The sequence below is a fragment of the Calliopsis andreniformis genome, unplaced genomic scaffold, assembly GCF_051401765.1.
Source record: "Calliopsis andreniformis isolate RMS-2024a unplaced genomic scaffold, iyCalAndr_principal scaffold0001, whole genome shotgun sequence".
NCBI classification, from domain to species: domain Eukaryota; kingdom Metazoa; phylum Arthropoda; class Insecta; order Hymenoptera; family Andrenidae; genus Calliopsis; species Calliopsis andreniformis.
The window spans coordinates 32,298,092-32,312,144 of NW_027480422.1; positions in this window are offsets into that span (position 1 = coordinate 32,298,092).

A 14,053-nucleotide genomic window follows, 5' to 3' on the forward strand; every position below is an offset into this window, starting at 1 on the left:
ATAGGTAGGGCCTAAGAAGACTACGCCAGAAGCATAAAATATAATATAAATACAACAGTTTTTCCTTTGTATAAAATGAATAATTGCAAACAGTGTGAAAGTAATGGTCATTTCTACGTTCAGGGCAACCTAGGCTCGACTCTATGGCGTTGCTCCACCGGATCGAATAGTTAGGGCATAAGAAGTCAACGCCAGAAGCATCAAATACAATAAAAATACAACAGCTTTTCCATCGTATAGCATGAATAATTGTAACGAGAGTGAAAGTAATGGTCATTTCCACGTTTCGGGCAACCTGGGCTTCACTCTAGGGCGTTGGTCCACCAGATCCAATAGTTAGGGCCTAAGAAGTCAACGCCAGAAGCACCAAATACAAAATAAATACAACAGTTTTTCCATCGTATAGAATGAATAATTGCAGCCAGTATGAAAGTAGTGGTCATTTCTACGTTTCGGGCAACATAGGCTTCACTCTTGGACGTTGCCTCACGCGATTCAATAGCTAGGACCTTAGAAGTCAAAGCCACAAGCATAAAATACAATATAAATACAACAGTCTTTCCATCGTATAGGATGAATAATTGCAACCAGTGTGAAAGTGATTTTCATTTCTACGTTCCGGGCAACCTAGGCTTATATTTAGGGCGTTGCTCCACCAGATCGAATAGTTAGGGACTTAGAATTCAACGCCAGAAGCATAAAATAAAATAAATATACAACCGTTGTTCCATCGTATACCAGGAATAATTACAACCAGTGTGAAAGTAAGGTCGATTTCTACGTTCCGGGAATCCTAGACTCAACTCTGAGGTATTGCTCCACCAGATCGAAGAGTTAGGTCCTAAGAAGTCAACGAGAGAATCATAAAATACAATATAAATACAACATCTTTTCCATCGTATACCAGGAATAATTGCAGCCCGTGTGAAAGTAATGCCCATTTCTACGTTCCGGGAATCCTGGACATAACTCTGAGGCGTTGCTCCACCAGATCGAAGAGTTAGGCCCTTAGAAGTCAAAGCCAAAAGCATAAAATACAAAATAAATACAACATCCTTTCCATCGTATAAAACGAATAATAGCAACCTGTGTGAAAGTTATGGTCATTTCTACGTTCCGGGCAACCAATGCTTGACTCTATGGCGTTGCTCCACCAGATCGAATAGGTAGGGCCATTGAAGTCAACGCCTGAAGCATAAAATACGATATAAATACAACAGCCTTTCCATCGTATAACAGGAATACTTGCTACCAGTGTGAAGGTAATGGACATTTCTACGTTCCGGGCAACCTAGGCTTCACCCTAGGGCGTTGCTCCACCAGATCGAATAGTTAGGGCCTAAGAAGTCAACGCCAGAAGCATAAAATACGATATGTGTACAACAGTTTTTCCATCTTATAAAATGAATAATTGTAACCAGTGTGAAGGTAACGGCCATCTCTACGTTTTGGGCATCCTAGACTTAACACAGAGGCATTGCTCCACCAGATCGAATACATAGGGCCTTAGAAGTCAACGCCAGAAGCATAAAGTACAATAAAAATCCAACAGTTTGTCCATCGTATAACAGGAATAATTGCAACGAGTTTGAAGGTAATGGTCATTTCTACGACACGGGCAACCTAGGCTTCGCTCTAGGGCGTTGCTCCACCAGATCGTATAGCTAGGGCCTAAGAAGTCAACGCCAGAAGCATAAAATACAATATAAATACAACAGTTTTTCCCTTGTATAACAGGAATAATTGCAACCAGAGTGAAGGTGATGGTCATTTCCACGTCCCGGGCAACCTAGGCTTCACTCTAGGGCGTTGCTCCACCAGATCGAATTGCTAGGGACTTAGAAGTCAACGCCAGATTCATAAAATTCGATATATGTACAACAGTTTTTCCATGGTATAAAACGAATAATTGCAACCAGTATGAAAGCTATGGTCATTTCTACGTTCCGGGCAACCTAGTCTTCACTCTAGGGCGTTGTTCCACCAGATCGACTAGTTAGGGCCTAAGAAGACTATGCCAGAAGCATAAAATACAATATAAATACAACAGCCTTTCCATCGTAATACAGGGATAATTGCAACCAGTGTGAAAGTAATGGTCATTTCTACGTTCCGAGCAACCTAGGCTTAACTTTAGGGCGTTGCTCCACCAGATCGCATAGTTAGGGACTTAGAATTTAACGCCAGAAGCATAAAATACAATAAAAATGCAACAGTTTTTCCATCGTATAACAGGAATAATTGCAACCAGTGTGAAAGCTATGGTCATTTCTACGTTCCGGGCAACGTAGGCGTCACTCTAGGGCGTTGCTCAACCACATCGAATAGCTACGGCCCTAGAAGACAACGCCATAACTATAAAATACAATATAGATACAACAGTCTTTCCATCGTATAAAACGAATAATTGCAACCAGTCTGATAGTTATGGTCATTTCTACGTTCGGGGAACCTAGGCCTCACCCTAGGGCGTTGCTCCACCAGATCGAGTAGTTAGGGCCTAAGAAGTCATCGCCAGAAGCATAAAATACGATATATGTACAACAGTCTTTCCATCGTATAAAATGAATAATTGTAACCAGTGTGAAGGTAACGGCCATTTCTACGTTCCGGGCAAACTAGACTTAACACTGAGGCATTGCTCCACCAGATCGAATACATAGGGCCTTAGAAGTCAACGCCAGAAGCATAAAGTACAATAAAAATCCAACAGTTTGTCCATCGTATAACAGGAATAATTGCAACCAGTGTGAAAGTAATGGTCATTTCTACGTTCCGGGCAACCTCGGTTTCACTCCAGGGCGTTGGTCCACCACATCGAATAGGTACGGCCTTAGAAGTCAAGGTCAGAAGCATAAAATACAATATAAATACAACAGCCTTTCCTTCGTAATACAGGGATAATTGCAACCAGTGTGAAAGTAATGGTCATTTCTACGTTCCGAGCAACCTGGGTTTCGCTCTATGGCGTTGCTCCACCACATCGAATAGATACGGCCCTAGAAGACAACGCCATAACTATAAAATACAATATAAATACAACAGTCTTTCCATCGTATAAAACGAACAATTGCAACCAGTCTGATAGTTATGGTCATTTCTACGTTCCGGGCAACCTAGGCTTAACTGTAGGGCGTTGCTTCACCAGATCGCATAGTTAGGGACTTAGAAATCATCGCGAGAAGCATAAAATACAATAACAATACAACAGTTTCACCATCGTATAAAAGGAATAATTGCAACCAGCGTGAATGTAATGGCCATTTCTGCGTTCCGGACAACCTAGGCTTCACTCCAGGGCGTTGCCCCACCACATCGATTAGCTACGGCCTTAGAAGCCAACGCCTGAAGCGTAAAATACAATAAAAATAGAACAGTTTTTTCATCGTATGAAAGGAATAATCGCAACCAGAGTGAAGGTAATGGTCATTTCTACGTTTCGGGCGACCTAGGCTTCACTCTAGGGCGTTGTTCCAACAGATCGAATAGCTAGGGCCTTAGAAGTCAACGCCTGAAGCATAAAATATAACATAAATACAACAGTTTTTCCATCGTATAACAGGAATAATTGCCACCAGTGTGAAAGTGATGGTCATTTCTGCATTCCGGGCAACCTAGCCTTCACTCTAGGGCGTTGCTCCTCCAGATAGAATAGTTAGGGACTTAGAATTCAGCGCGAGAAGAATAAAATACAACATATGTACAACAGTTTTTCCATCGTATAAAATGTATAATTGCAAGCAGTGTGAAGATAATGGTCATTTCTACGTTCTGGGCAACCTAGGCTTCACTCTAGAGCGTTGCTCCACCAGATCGAATAGCAAGGGACTTAGATGTCAACGCCCGAAGCATAAAATACAAAATAAATAGAAAGGCTTTTCCATTGTATAAAACGAATAATTGCAACCAGTGTGTAAGATATGGACATTACAACGTTCCGGGCAACCTAGGCTTCACTCTAGGGCGTTGCTCGACCACATCGAATAGTTAGGGCCTAAGAAGTCAACGCCAGAAGCATAAAGTACAATATAAATACAACAGTTTTTCCATCGTATAACAGGAATAATTGCAAGCAGTGTGAAAGTAATGATCATTTCTACGTTCCGGGCAACCTCGGTTTCGCTCTAGGGCGTTGCTCCACCACACCGAATAGTTAGGGCCTTAGAAAACAATTCCAGACGCATAAAATACAATAAAAATACAGCAGTTTTTTCATCGTATTACAGCAATAATTGCTACACGCCAGAAGGTAATGGTCACTTCTACGTTCCGGGCAATCTAGGCTTCTCTCTAGGGCGTTACTCCACCAGATCGAATAGTTAGGGCCTAAGAAGTCAACGCCAGAAGCATAAAATACAATAGAAATACAGCAGTTTTTTCACCGTATAACAGGAATAATTGCAACAAGCCAGAAGGTAATGGTCACTTCTACGTTCCGGGCAATCTAGGCTTCTCTCTAGGGCGTTGCTCCACCAGATCGAATAGATAGGGCCTAAGAAGTCAACGCCAGAAGCATAAAATACAATAGAAATACAACAGTTTTTCCATCGTATAACAGGAATAATTGCAACCAGTGTGAAAGATATGGTCATTTCTACGATACGGGCAACCTAGGCTTCACTCTAGGGCGTTGGTCCTCCAGATCGAATAGCTAGGGCCTAAGAAGTCTACACCAGAAGCATAAAATAAAATAAAAATACAGCAGTTTTTTCATCGTATAACAGGAATAATTGTAACAAGCCAGAAGGTAATGGTCACTTCTACGTTCCGGGCAATCTAGGCTTCACACTAGGGCATTGCTCCACCACATCGAATAGCTACGGCCTTAGAAGTCAACGCCATAACTATAAAATACAATATAAATACAACAGTCTTTTCATTGTTTAAAACGAATAATTGCAACCAGTATGAAAGTTATGGTCATTTCTACGTTCCGGGCAACCTAGGCTTCACTCTAGGGCATTGGTCCACCACATCGAATAGCTACGGCCTTAGAAGTCAACGCCATCAATATAAAATACAATATAAATACAACAGTTTTTCCATTGTATAAAATGAATAATTGCAATCAGTATGAAGGTTATGGTCATTTCTACGTTTCGGGCAACCTAGGCTTCACTCTAGGCGTTGCTCCACCAGATCCAATAGTTAGGGCCTAAGAAGTCAACGCCAGAAGCATAACGTACAATAAAAATCCAACAGTTTGTCCATCGTATAACAGGAATAATTGCAACCAGTGTGAAAGTAATGATCATTTCTACGTTCCGGGCAACCTCGGTTTCGCTCTAGGGCGCTGCTCCACCACACCGAATAGTTAGGGCCTTAGAAGTCAACGCTATAACTATAAAATACAATATAAATACAACAGTCTTTTCATTGTATAAAATGAATAATTGCAAACAGTGTGGAAGTAATGGTTATTTCTACGTTCCGGGCAACCTACGCTTCACGCTATGGCGTTGCTCCACCACATCGAATAGCTACGGCCTTAGGTGTCAACGCCAGTGGCACAACATGCAATATAAGTACAACAGTTTTTCCATCGTATAAAACGAATGATTGCAATCAGTATGAAGGTTATGGTCATTTCTACGTTCCGTGCAACCTAGGCTTCACTCTAGGGCGTTGGTCCACCAGGTCGAATAGTTAGGGCCTTAGAAAACAACTCCAGACGCATAAAGTACAATATAAATACAACAGATTTTCCATCGAATAGAACGAATAATTGCAATCAGTATGAGAGTTATGGTCATTTCTACGTTCCGCGCAACCTAGGCTTCACGCTATGGCGTTGCTCCACCACATCGAATAGCTACGGCCTTAGGTGTCAGCGCCAGAGGCACAACATGCAATATAAGTACAACAGTTTTTCCATCCTATAAAACGAATAATAGCAATCAGTATGAAGGTTATGGTCATTTCTACGTTCGGGGCAACCTAGGCTTCACTCTAGGGCGTTGCTCCACCAGATCGAATAGTTAGGGCCTAAGAAGTCAACGCCAGAAGCATAAAATGCAATATAAATACAACAGTTTGTCCATTGTATAGAACGAATAATTGCAAACAGTGTGGAAGTAATGGTCATTTCTACGTTCCGGGCAACCTAGGCTTCACTCATGGGCGTTGCTCCACCACATCGAATATCTACGGCCTTAGACGTCAACGCCTGAAGCATAAAATATAACATAAATACAACAGTTTTTCCATCGTATAACAGGAATAATTGCCACCAGTGTGAAAGTGATGGTCATTTCTGCATTCCGGGCAACCTAGCCTTCACTCTAGGGCGTTGCTCGTCAAGATAGAATAGTTAGGGACTTAGAATTCAGCGCGAGAAGAATAAAATACAACATATGTACAACAGTTTTTCCATCGTATAAAATGTATAATTGCAAGCAGTGTGAAGATAATGGTCATTTCTACGTTCTGGGCAACCTAGGCTTCACTCTAGAGCGTTGCTCCACCAGATCGAATAGCAAGGGACTTAGATGTCAACGCCCGAAGCATAAAATACAAAATAAATAGAACAGCTTTTCCATTGTATAAAACGAATAATTGCAACCAGTGTGTAAGATATGGACATTACAACGTTCCGGGCAACCTAGGCTTCACTCTAGGGCGTTGCTCGACCACATCGAATAGTTAGGGCCTAAGAAGTCAACGCCAGAAGCATAAAATACGATAGAAATACAGCAGTTTTTTCACCGTATAACAGGAATAATTGCAACAAGCCAGAAGGTAATGGTCACTTCTACGTTCCGGGCAATCTAGGCTTCTCTCTAGGGCGTTGCTCCACCAGATCGAATAGATAGGGCCTAAGAAGTCAACGCCAGAAGCATAAAATACAATAGAAATACAACAGTTTTTCCATCGTATAACAGGAATAATTGCAACCAGTGTGAAAGATATGGTCATTTCTACGATACGGGCAACCTAGGCTTCACTCTAGGGCGTTGGTCCTCCAGATCGAATAGCTAGGGCCTAAGAAGTCTACACCAGAAGCATAAAATAAACTAAAAATACAGCAGTTTTTTCATCGTATAACAGGAATAATTGTAACAAGCCAGAAGGTAATGGTCACTTCTACGTTCCGGGCAATCTAGGCTTCACACTAGGGCATTGCTCCACCACATCGAATAGCTACGGCCTTAGAAGTCAACGCCATAACTATAAAATACAATATAAATACAACAGTCTTTTCATTGTTTAAAACGAATAATTGCAACCAGTATGAAAGTTATGGTCATTTCTACGTTCCGGGCAACCTAGGCTTCACTCTAGGGCATTGGTCCACCACATCGAATAGCTACGGCCTTAGAAGTCAACGCCATCAATATAAAATACAATATAAATACAACAGTTTTTCCATTGTATAAAATGAATAATTGCAATCAGTATGAAGGTTATGGTCATTTCTACGTTTCGGGCAACCTAGGCTTCACTCTAGGCGTTGCTCCACCAGATCCAATAGTTAGGGCCTAAGAAGTCAACGCCAGAAGCATAACGTACAATAAAAATCCAACAGTTTGTCCATCGTATAACAGGAATAATTGCAACCAGTGTGAAAGTAATGATCATTTCTACGTTCCGGGCAACCTCGGTTTCGCTCTAGGGCGCTGCTCCACCACACCGAATAGTTAGGGCCTTAGAAGTCAACGCTATAACTATAAAATACAATATAAATACAACAGTCTTTTCATTGTATAAAATGAATAATTGCAAACAGTGTGGAAGTAATGGTTATTTCTACGTTCCGGGCAACCTACGCTTCACGCTATGGCGTTGCTCCACCACATCGAATAGCTACGGCCTTAGGTGTCAACGCCAGTGGCACAACATGCAATATAAGTACAACAGTTTTTCCATCGTATAAAACGAATGATTGCAATCAGTATGAAGGTTATGGTCATTTCTACGTTCCGTGCAACCTAGGCTTCACTCTAGGGCGTTGGTCCACCAGGTCGAATAGTTAGGGCCTTAGAAAACAACTCCAGACGCATAAAGTACAATATAAATACAACAGATTTTCCATCGAATAGAACGAATAATTGCAATCAGTATGAGAGTTATGGTCATTTCTACGTTCCGCGCAACCTAGGCTTCACGCTATGGCGTTGCTCCACCACATCGAATAGCTACGGCCTTAGGTGTCAGCGCCAGAGGCACAACATGCAATATAAGTACAACAGTTTTTCCATCCTATAAAACGAATAATAGCAATCAGTATGAAGGTTATGGTCATTTCTACGTTCGGGGCAACCTAGGCTTCACTCTAGGGCGTTGCTCCACCAGATCGAATAGTTAGGGCCTAAGAAGTCAACGCCAGAAGCATAAAATGCAATATAAATACAACAGTTTGTCCATTGTATAGAACGAATAATTGCAAACAGTGTGGAAGTAATGGTCATTTCTACGTTCCGGGCAACCTAGGCTTCACTCATGGGCGTTGCTCCACCACATCGAATATCTACGGCCTTAGACGTCAACGCCTGAAGCATAAAATATAACATAAATACAACAGTTTTTCCATCGTATAACAGGAATAATTGCCACCAGTGTGAAAGTGATGGTCATTTCTGCATTCCGGGCAACCTAGCCTTCACTCTAGGGCGTTGCTCGTCAAGATAGAATAGTTAGGGACTTAGAATTCAGCGCGAGAAGAATAAAATACAACATATGTACAACAGTTTTTCCATCGTATAAAATGTATAATTGCAAGCAGTGTGAAGATAATGGTCATTTCTACGTTCTGGGCAACCTAGGCTTCACTCTAGAGCGTTGCTCCACCAGATCGAATAGCAAGGGACTTAGATGTCAACGCCCGAAGCATAAAATACAAAATAAATAGAACAGCTTTTCCATTGTATAAAACGAATAATTGCAACCAGTGTGTAAGATATGGACATTACAACGTTCCGGGCAACCTAGGCTTCACTCTAGGGCGTTGCTCGACCACATCGAATAGTTAGGGCCTAAGAAGTCAACGCCAGAAGCATAAAATACGATAGAAATACAGCAGTTTTTTCACCGTATAACAGGAATAATTGCAACAAGCCAGAAGGTAATGGTCACTTCTACGTTCCGGGCAATCTAGGCTTCTCTCTAGGGCGTTGCTCCACCAGATCGAATAGATAGGGCCTAAGAAGTCAACGCCAGAAGCATAAAATACAATAGAAATACAACAGTTTTTCCATCGTATAACAGGAATAATTGCAACCAGTGTGAAAGATATGGTCATTTCTACGATACGGGCAACCTAGGCTTCACTCTAGGGCGTTGGTCCTCCAGATCGAATAGCTAGGGCCTAAGAAGTCTACACCAGAAGCATAAAATAAACTAAAAATACAGCAGTTTTTTCATCGTATAACAGGAATAATTGTAACAAGCCAGAAGGTAATGGTCACTTCTACGTTCCGGGCAATCTAGGCTTCACACTAGGGCATTGCTCCACCACATCGAATAGCTACGGCCTTAGAAGTCAACGCCATAACTATAAAATACAATATAAATACAACAGTCTTTTCATTGTTTAAAACGAATAATTGCAACCAGTATGAAAGTTATGGTCATTTCTACGTTCCGGGCAACCTAGGCTTCACTCTAGGGCATTGGTCCACCACATCGAATAGCTACGGCCTTAGAAGTCAACGCCATCAATATAAAATACAATATAAATACAACAGTTTTTCCATTGTATAAAATGAATAATTGCAATCAGTATGAAGGTTATGGTCATTTCTACGTTTCGGGCAACCTAGGCTTCACTCTAGGCGTTGCTCCACCAGATCCAATAGTTAGGGCCTAAGAAGTCAACGCCAGAAGCATAACGTACAATAAAAATCCAACAGTTTGTCCATCGTATAACAGGAATAATTGCAACCAGTGTGAAAGTAATGATCATTTCTACGTTCCGGGCAACCTCGGTTTCGCTCTAGGGCGCTGCTCCACCACACCGAATAGTTAGGGCCTTAGAAGTCAACGCTATAACTATAAAATACAATATAAATACAACAGTCTTTTCATTGTATAAAATGAATAATTGCAAACAGTGTGGAAGTAATGGTTATTTCTACGTTCCGGGCAACCTACGCTTCACGCTATGGCGTTGCTCCACCACATCGAATAGCTACGGCCTTAGGTGTCAACGCCAGTGGCACAACATGCAATATAAGTACAACAGTTTTTCCATCGTATAAAACGAATGATTGCAATCAGTATGAAGGTTATGGTCATTTCTACGTTCCGTGCAACCTAGGCTTCACACTAGGGCGTTGGTCCACCAGGTCGAATAGTTAGGGCCTTAGAAAACAACTCCAGACGCATAAAGTACAATATAAATACAACAGATTTTCCATCGAATAGAACGAATAATTGCAATCAGTATGAGAGTTATGGTCATTTCTACGTTCCGCGCAACCTAGGCTTCACGCTATGGCGTTGCTCCACCACATCGAATAGCTACGGCCTTAGGTGTCAACGCCAGAGGCACAACATGCAATATAAGTACAACAGTTTTTCCATCCTATAAAACGAATAATAGCAATCAGTATGAAGGTTATGGTCATTTCTACGTTCGGGGCAACCTAGGCTTCACTCTAGGGCGTTGCTCCACCAGATCGAATAGTTAGGGCCTAAGAAGTCAACGCCAGAAGCATAAAATGCAATATAAATACAACAGTTTGTCCATTGTATAGAACGAATAATTGCAAACAGTGTGGAAGTAATGGTCATTTCTACGTTCCGGGCAACCTAGGCTTCACTCATGGGCGTTGCTCCACCACATCGAATATCTACGGCCTTAGACGTCAACGCCTGAAGCATAAAATATAACATAAATACAACAGTTTTTCCATCGTATAACAGGAATAATTGCCACCAGTGTGAAAGTGATGGTCATTTCTGCATTCCGGGCAACCTAGCCTTCACTCTAGGGCGTTGCTCCTCCAGATAGAATAGTTAGGGACTTAGAATTCAGCGCGAGAAGAATAAAATACAACATATGTACAACAGTTTTTCCATCGTATAAAATGTATAATTGCAAGCAGTGTGAAGATAATGGTCATTTCTACGTTCTGGGCAACCTAGGCTTCACTCTAGAGCGTTGCTCCACCAGATCGAATAGCAAGGGACTTAGATGTCAACGCCCGAAGCATAAAATACGAAATAAATAGAACAGCTTTTCCATTGTATAAAACGAATAATTGCAACCAGTGTGTAAGATATGGACATTACAACGTTCCGGGCAACCTAGGCTTCACTCTAGGGCGTTGCTCGACCACATCGAATAGTTAGGGCCTAAGAAGTCAACGCCAGAAGCATAAAATACGATAGAAATACAGCAGTTTTTTCACCGTATAACAGGAATAATTGCAACAAGCCAGAAGGTAATGGTCACTTCTACGTTCCGGGCAATCTAGGCTCCTCTCTAGGGCGTTGCTCCACCAGATCGAATAGATAGGGCCTAAGAAGTCAACGCCAGAAGCATAAAATACAATAGAAATACAACAGTTTTTCCATCGTATAACAGGAATAATTGCAACCAGAGTGAAAGATATGGTCATTTCTACGATACGGGCAACCTAGGCTTCACTCTAGGGCGTTGGTCCTCCAGATCGAATAGCTAGGGCCTAAGAAGTCTACACCAGAAGCATAAAATAAAATAAAAATACAGCAGTTTTTTCATCGTATAACAGGAATAATTGTAACAAGCCAGAAGGTAATGGTCACTTCTACGTTCCGGGCAATCTAGGCTTCACACTAGGGCATTGCTCCACCACATCGAATAGCTACGGCCTTAGAAGTCAACGCCATAACTATAAAATACAATATAAATACAACAGTCTTTTCATTGTTTAAAACGAATAATTGCAACCAGTATGAAAGTTATGGTCATTTCTACGTTCCGGGCAACCTAGGCTTCACTCTAGGGCATTGGTCCACCACATCGAATAGCTACGGCCTTAGAAGTCAACGCCATCAATATAAAATACAATATAAATACAACAGTCTTTCCATTGTATAAAATGAATAATTGCAATCAGTATGAAGGTTATGGTCATTTCTACGTTTCGGGCAACCTAGGCTTCACTCTAGGCGTTGCTCCACCAGATCCAATAGTTAGGGCCTAAGAAGTCAACGCCAGAAGCATAACGTACAATAAAAATCCAACAGTTTGTCCATCGTATGACAGGAATAATTGCAACCAGTGTGAAAGTAATGATCATTTCTACGTTCCGGGCAACCTCGGTTTCGCTCTAGGGCGCTGCTCCACCACACCGAATAGTTAGGGCCTTAGAAGTCAACGCTATAACTATAAAATACAATATAAATACAACAGTCTTTTCATTGTATAAAATGAATAATTGCAAACAGTGTGGAAGTAATGGTTATTTCTACGTTCCGGGCAACCTACGCTTCACGCTATGGCGTTGCTCCACCACATCGAATAGCTACGGCCTTAGGTGTCAACGCCAGTGGCACAACATGCAATATAAGTACGACAGTTTTTCCATCGTATAAAACGAATGATTGCAATCAGTATGAAGGTTATGGTCATTTCTACGTTCCGTGCAACCTAGGCTTCACACTAGGGCGTTGGTCCACCAGGTCGAATAGTTAGGGCCTTAGAAAACAACTCCAGACGCATAAAGTACAATATAAATACAACAGATTTTCCATCGAATAGAACGAATAATTGCAATCAGTATGAGAGTTATGGTCATTTCTACGTTCCGCGCAACCTAGGCTTCACGCCATGGCGTTGCTCCACCACATCGAATAGCTACGGCCTTAGGTGTCAACGCCAGAGGCACAACATGCAATATAAGTACAACAGTTTTTCCATCCTATAAAACGAATAATAGCAATCAGTATGAAGGTTATGGTCATTTCTACGTTCGGGGCAACCTAGGCTTCACTCTAGGGCGTTGCTCCACCACATCGAATAGTTAGGGCCTAAGAAGTCAACGCCAGAAGCATAAAATGCAATATAAATACAACAGTTTGTCCATTGTATAGAACGAATAATTGCAAACAGTGTGGAAGTAATGGTCATTTCTACGTTCCGGGCAACCTAGGCTTCACTCATGGGCGTTGCTCCACCACATCGAATATCTACGGCCTTAGACGTCAACGCCTGAAGCATAAAATATAACATAAATACAACAGTTTTTCCATCGTATAACAGGAATAATTGCCACCAGTGTGAAAGTGATGGTCATTTCTGCATTCCGGGCAACCTAGCCTTCACTCTAGGGCGTTGCTCCTCCAGATAGAATAGTTAGGGACTTAGAATTCAGCGCGAGAAGAATAAAATACAACATATGTACAACAGTTTTTCCATCGTATAAAATGTATAATTGCAAGCAGTGTGAAGATAATGGTCATTTCTACGTTCTGGGCAACCTAGGCTTCACTCTAGAGCGTTGCTCCACCAGATCGAATAGCAAGGGACTTAGATGTCAACGCCCGAAGCATAAAATACAAAATAAATAGAACAGCTTTTCCATTGTATAAAACGAATAATTGCAACCAGTGTGTAAGATATGGACATTACAACGTTCCGGGCAACCTAGGCTTCACTCTAGGGCGTTGCTCGACCACATCGAATAGTTAGGGCCTAAGAAGTCAACGCCAGAAGCATAAAATACGATATAAATACAACAGTTTTTCCCTTCTATAACAGGAATAATTGCAACCAGTGTGAAAGCTATGCTCTTTTCTACGTTGCGGGCAACCTAGGCTTCACTCTAGGGCGTTGCTCCACCACATCGAATAGCTAGGGCCTTAGAAGTAAATGCCAGAAGCATAAAATGCAATATAAATACAACAGTTTGTCCACTGTATAATATGAATAATTTCAAACAGTGCGGAAGTAATGGTAATTTCTACGTTCCGGGCAACCTAGGCTTCACTCTAGGGCGTTGCTCCACCACTTCGAATATCTACGGCCTTAGAAGTCAACGCCTGAAGCATAAAATATAATATAAATACAACAGTTTTTCCATCGTATAAAACCAATAATTGCAACCAGTATGAAAGCTATGGTCATTTC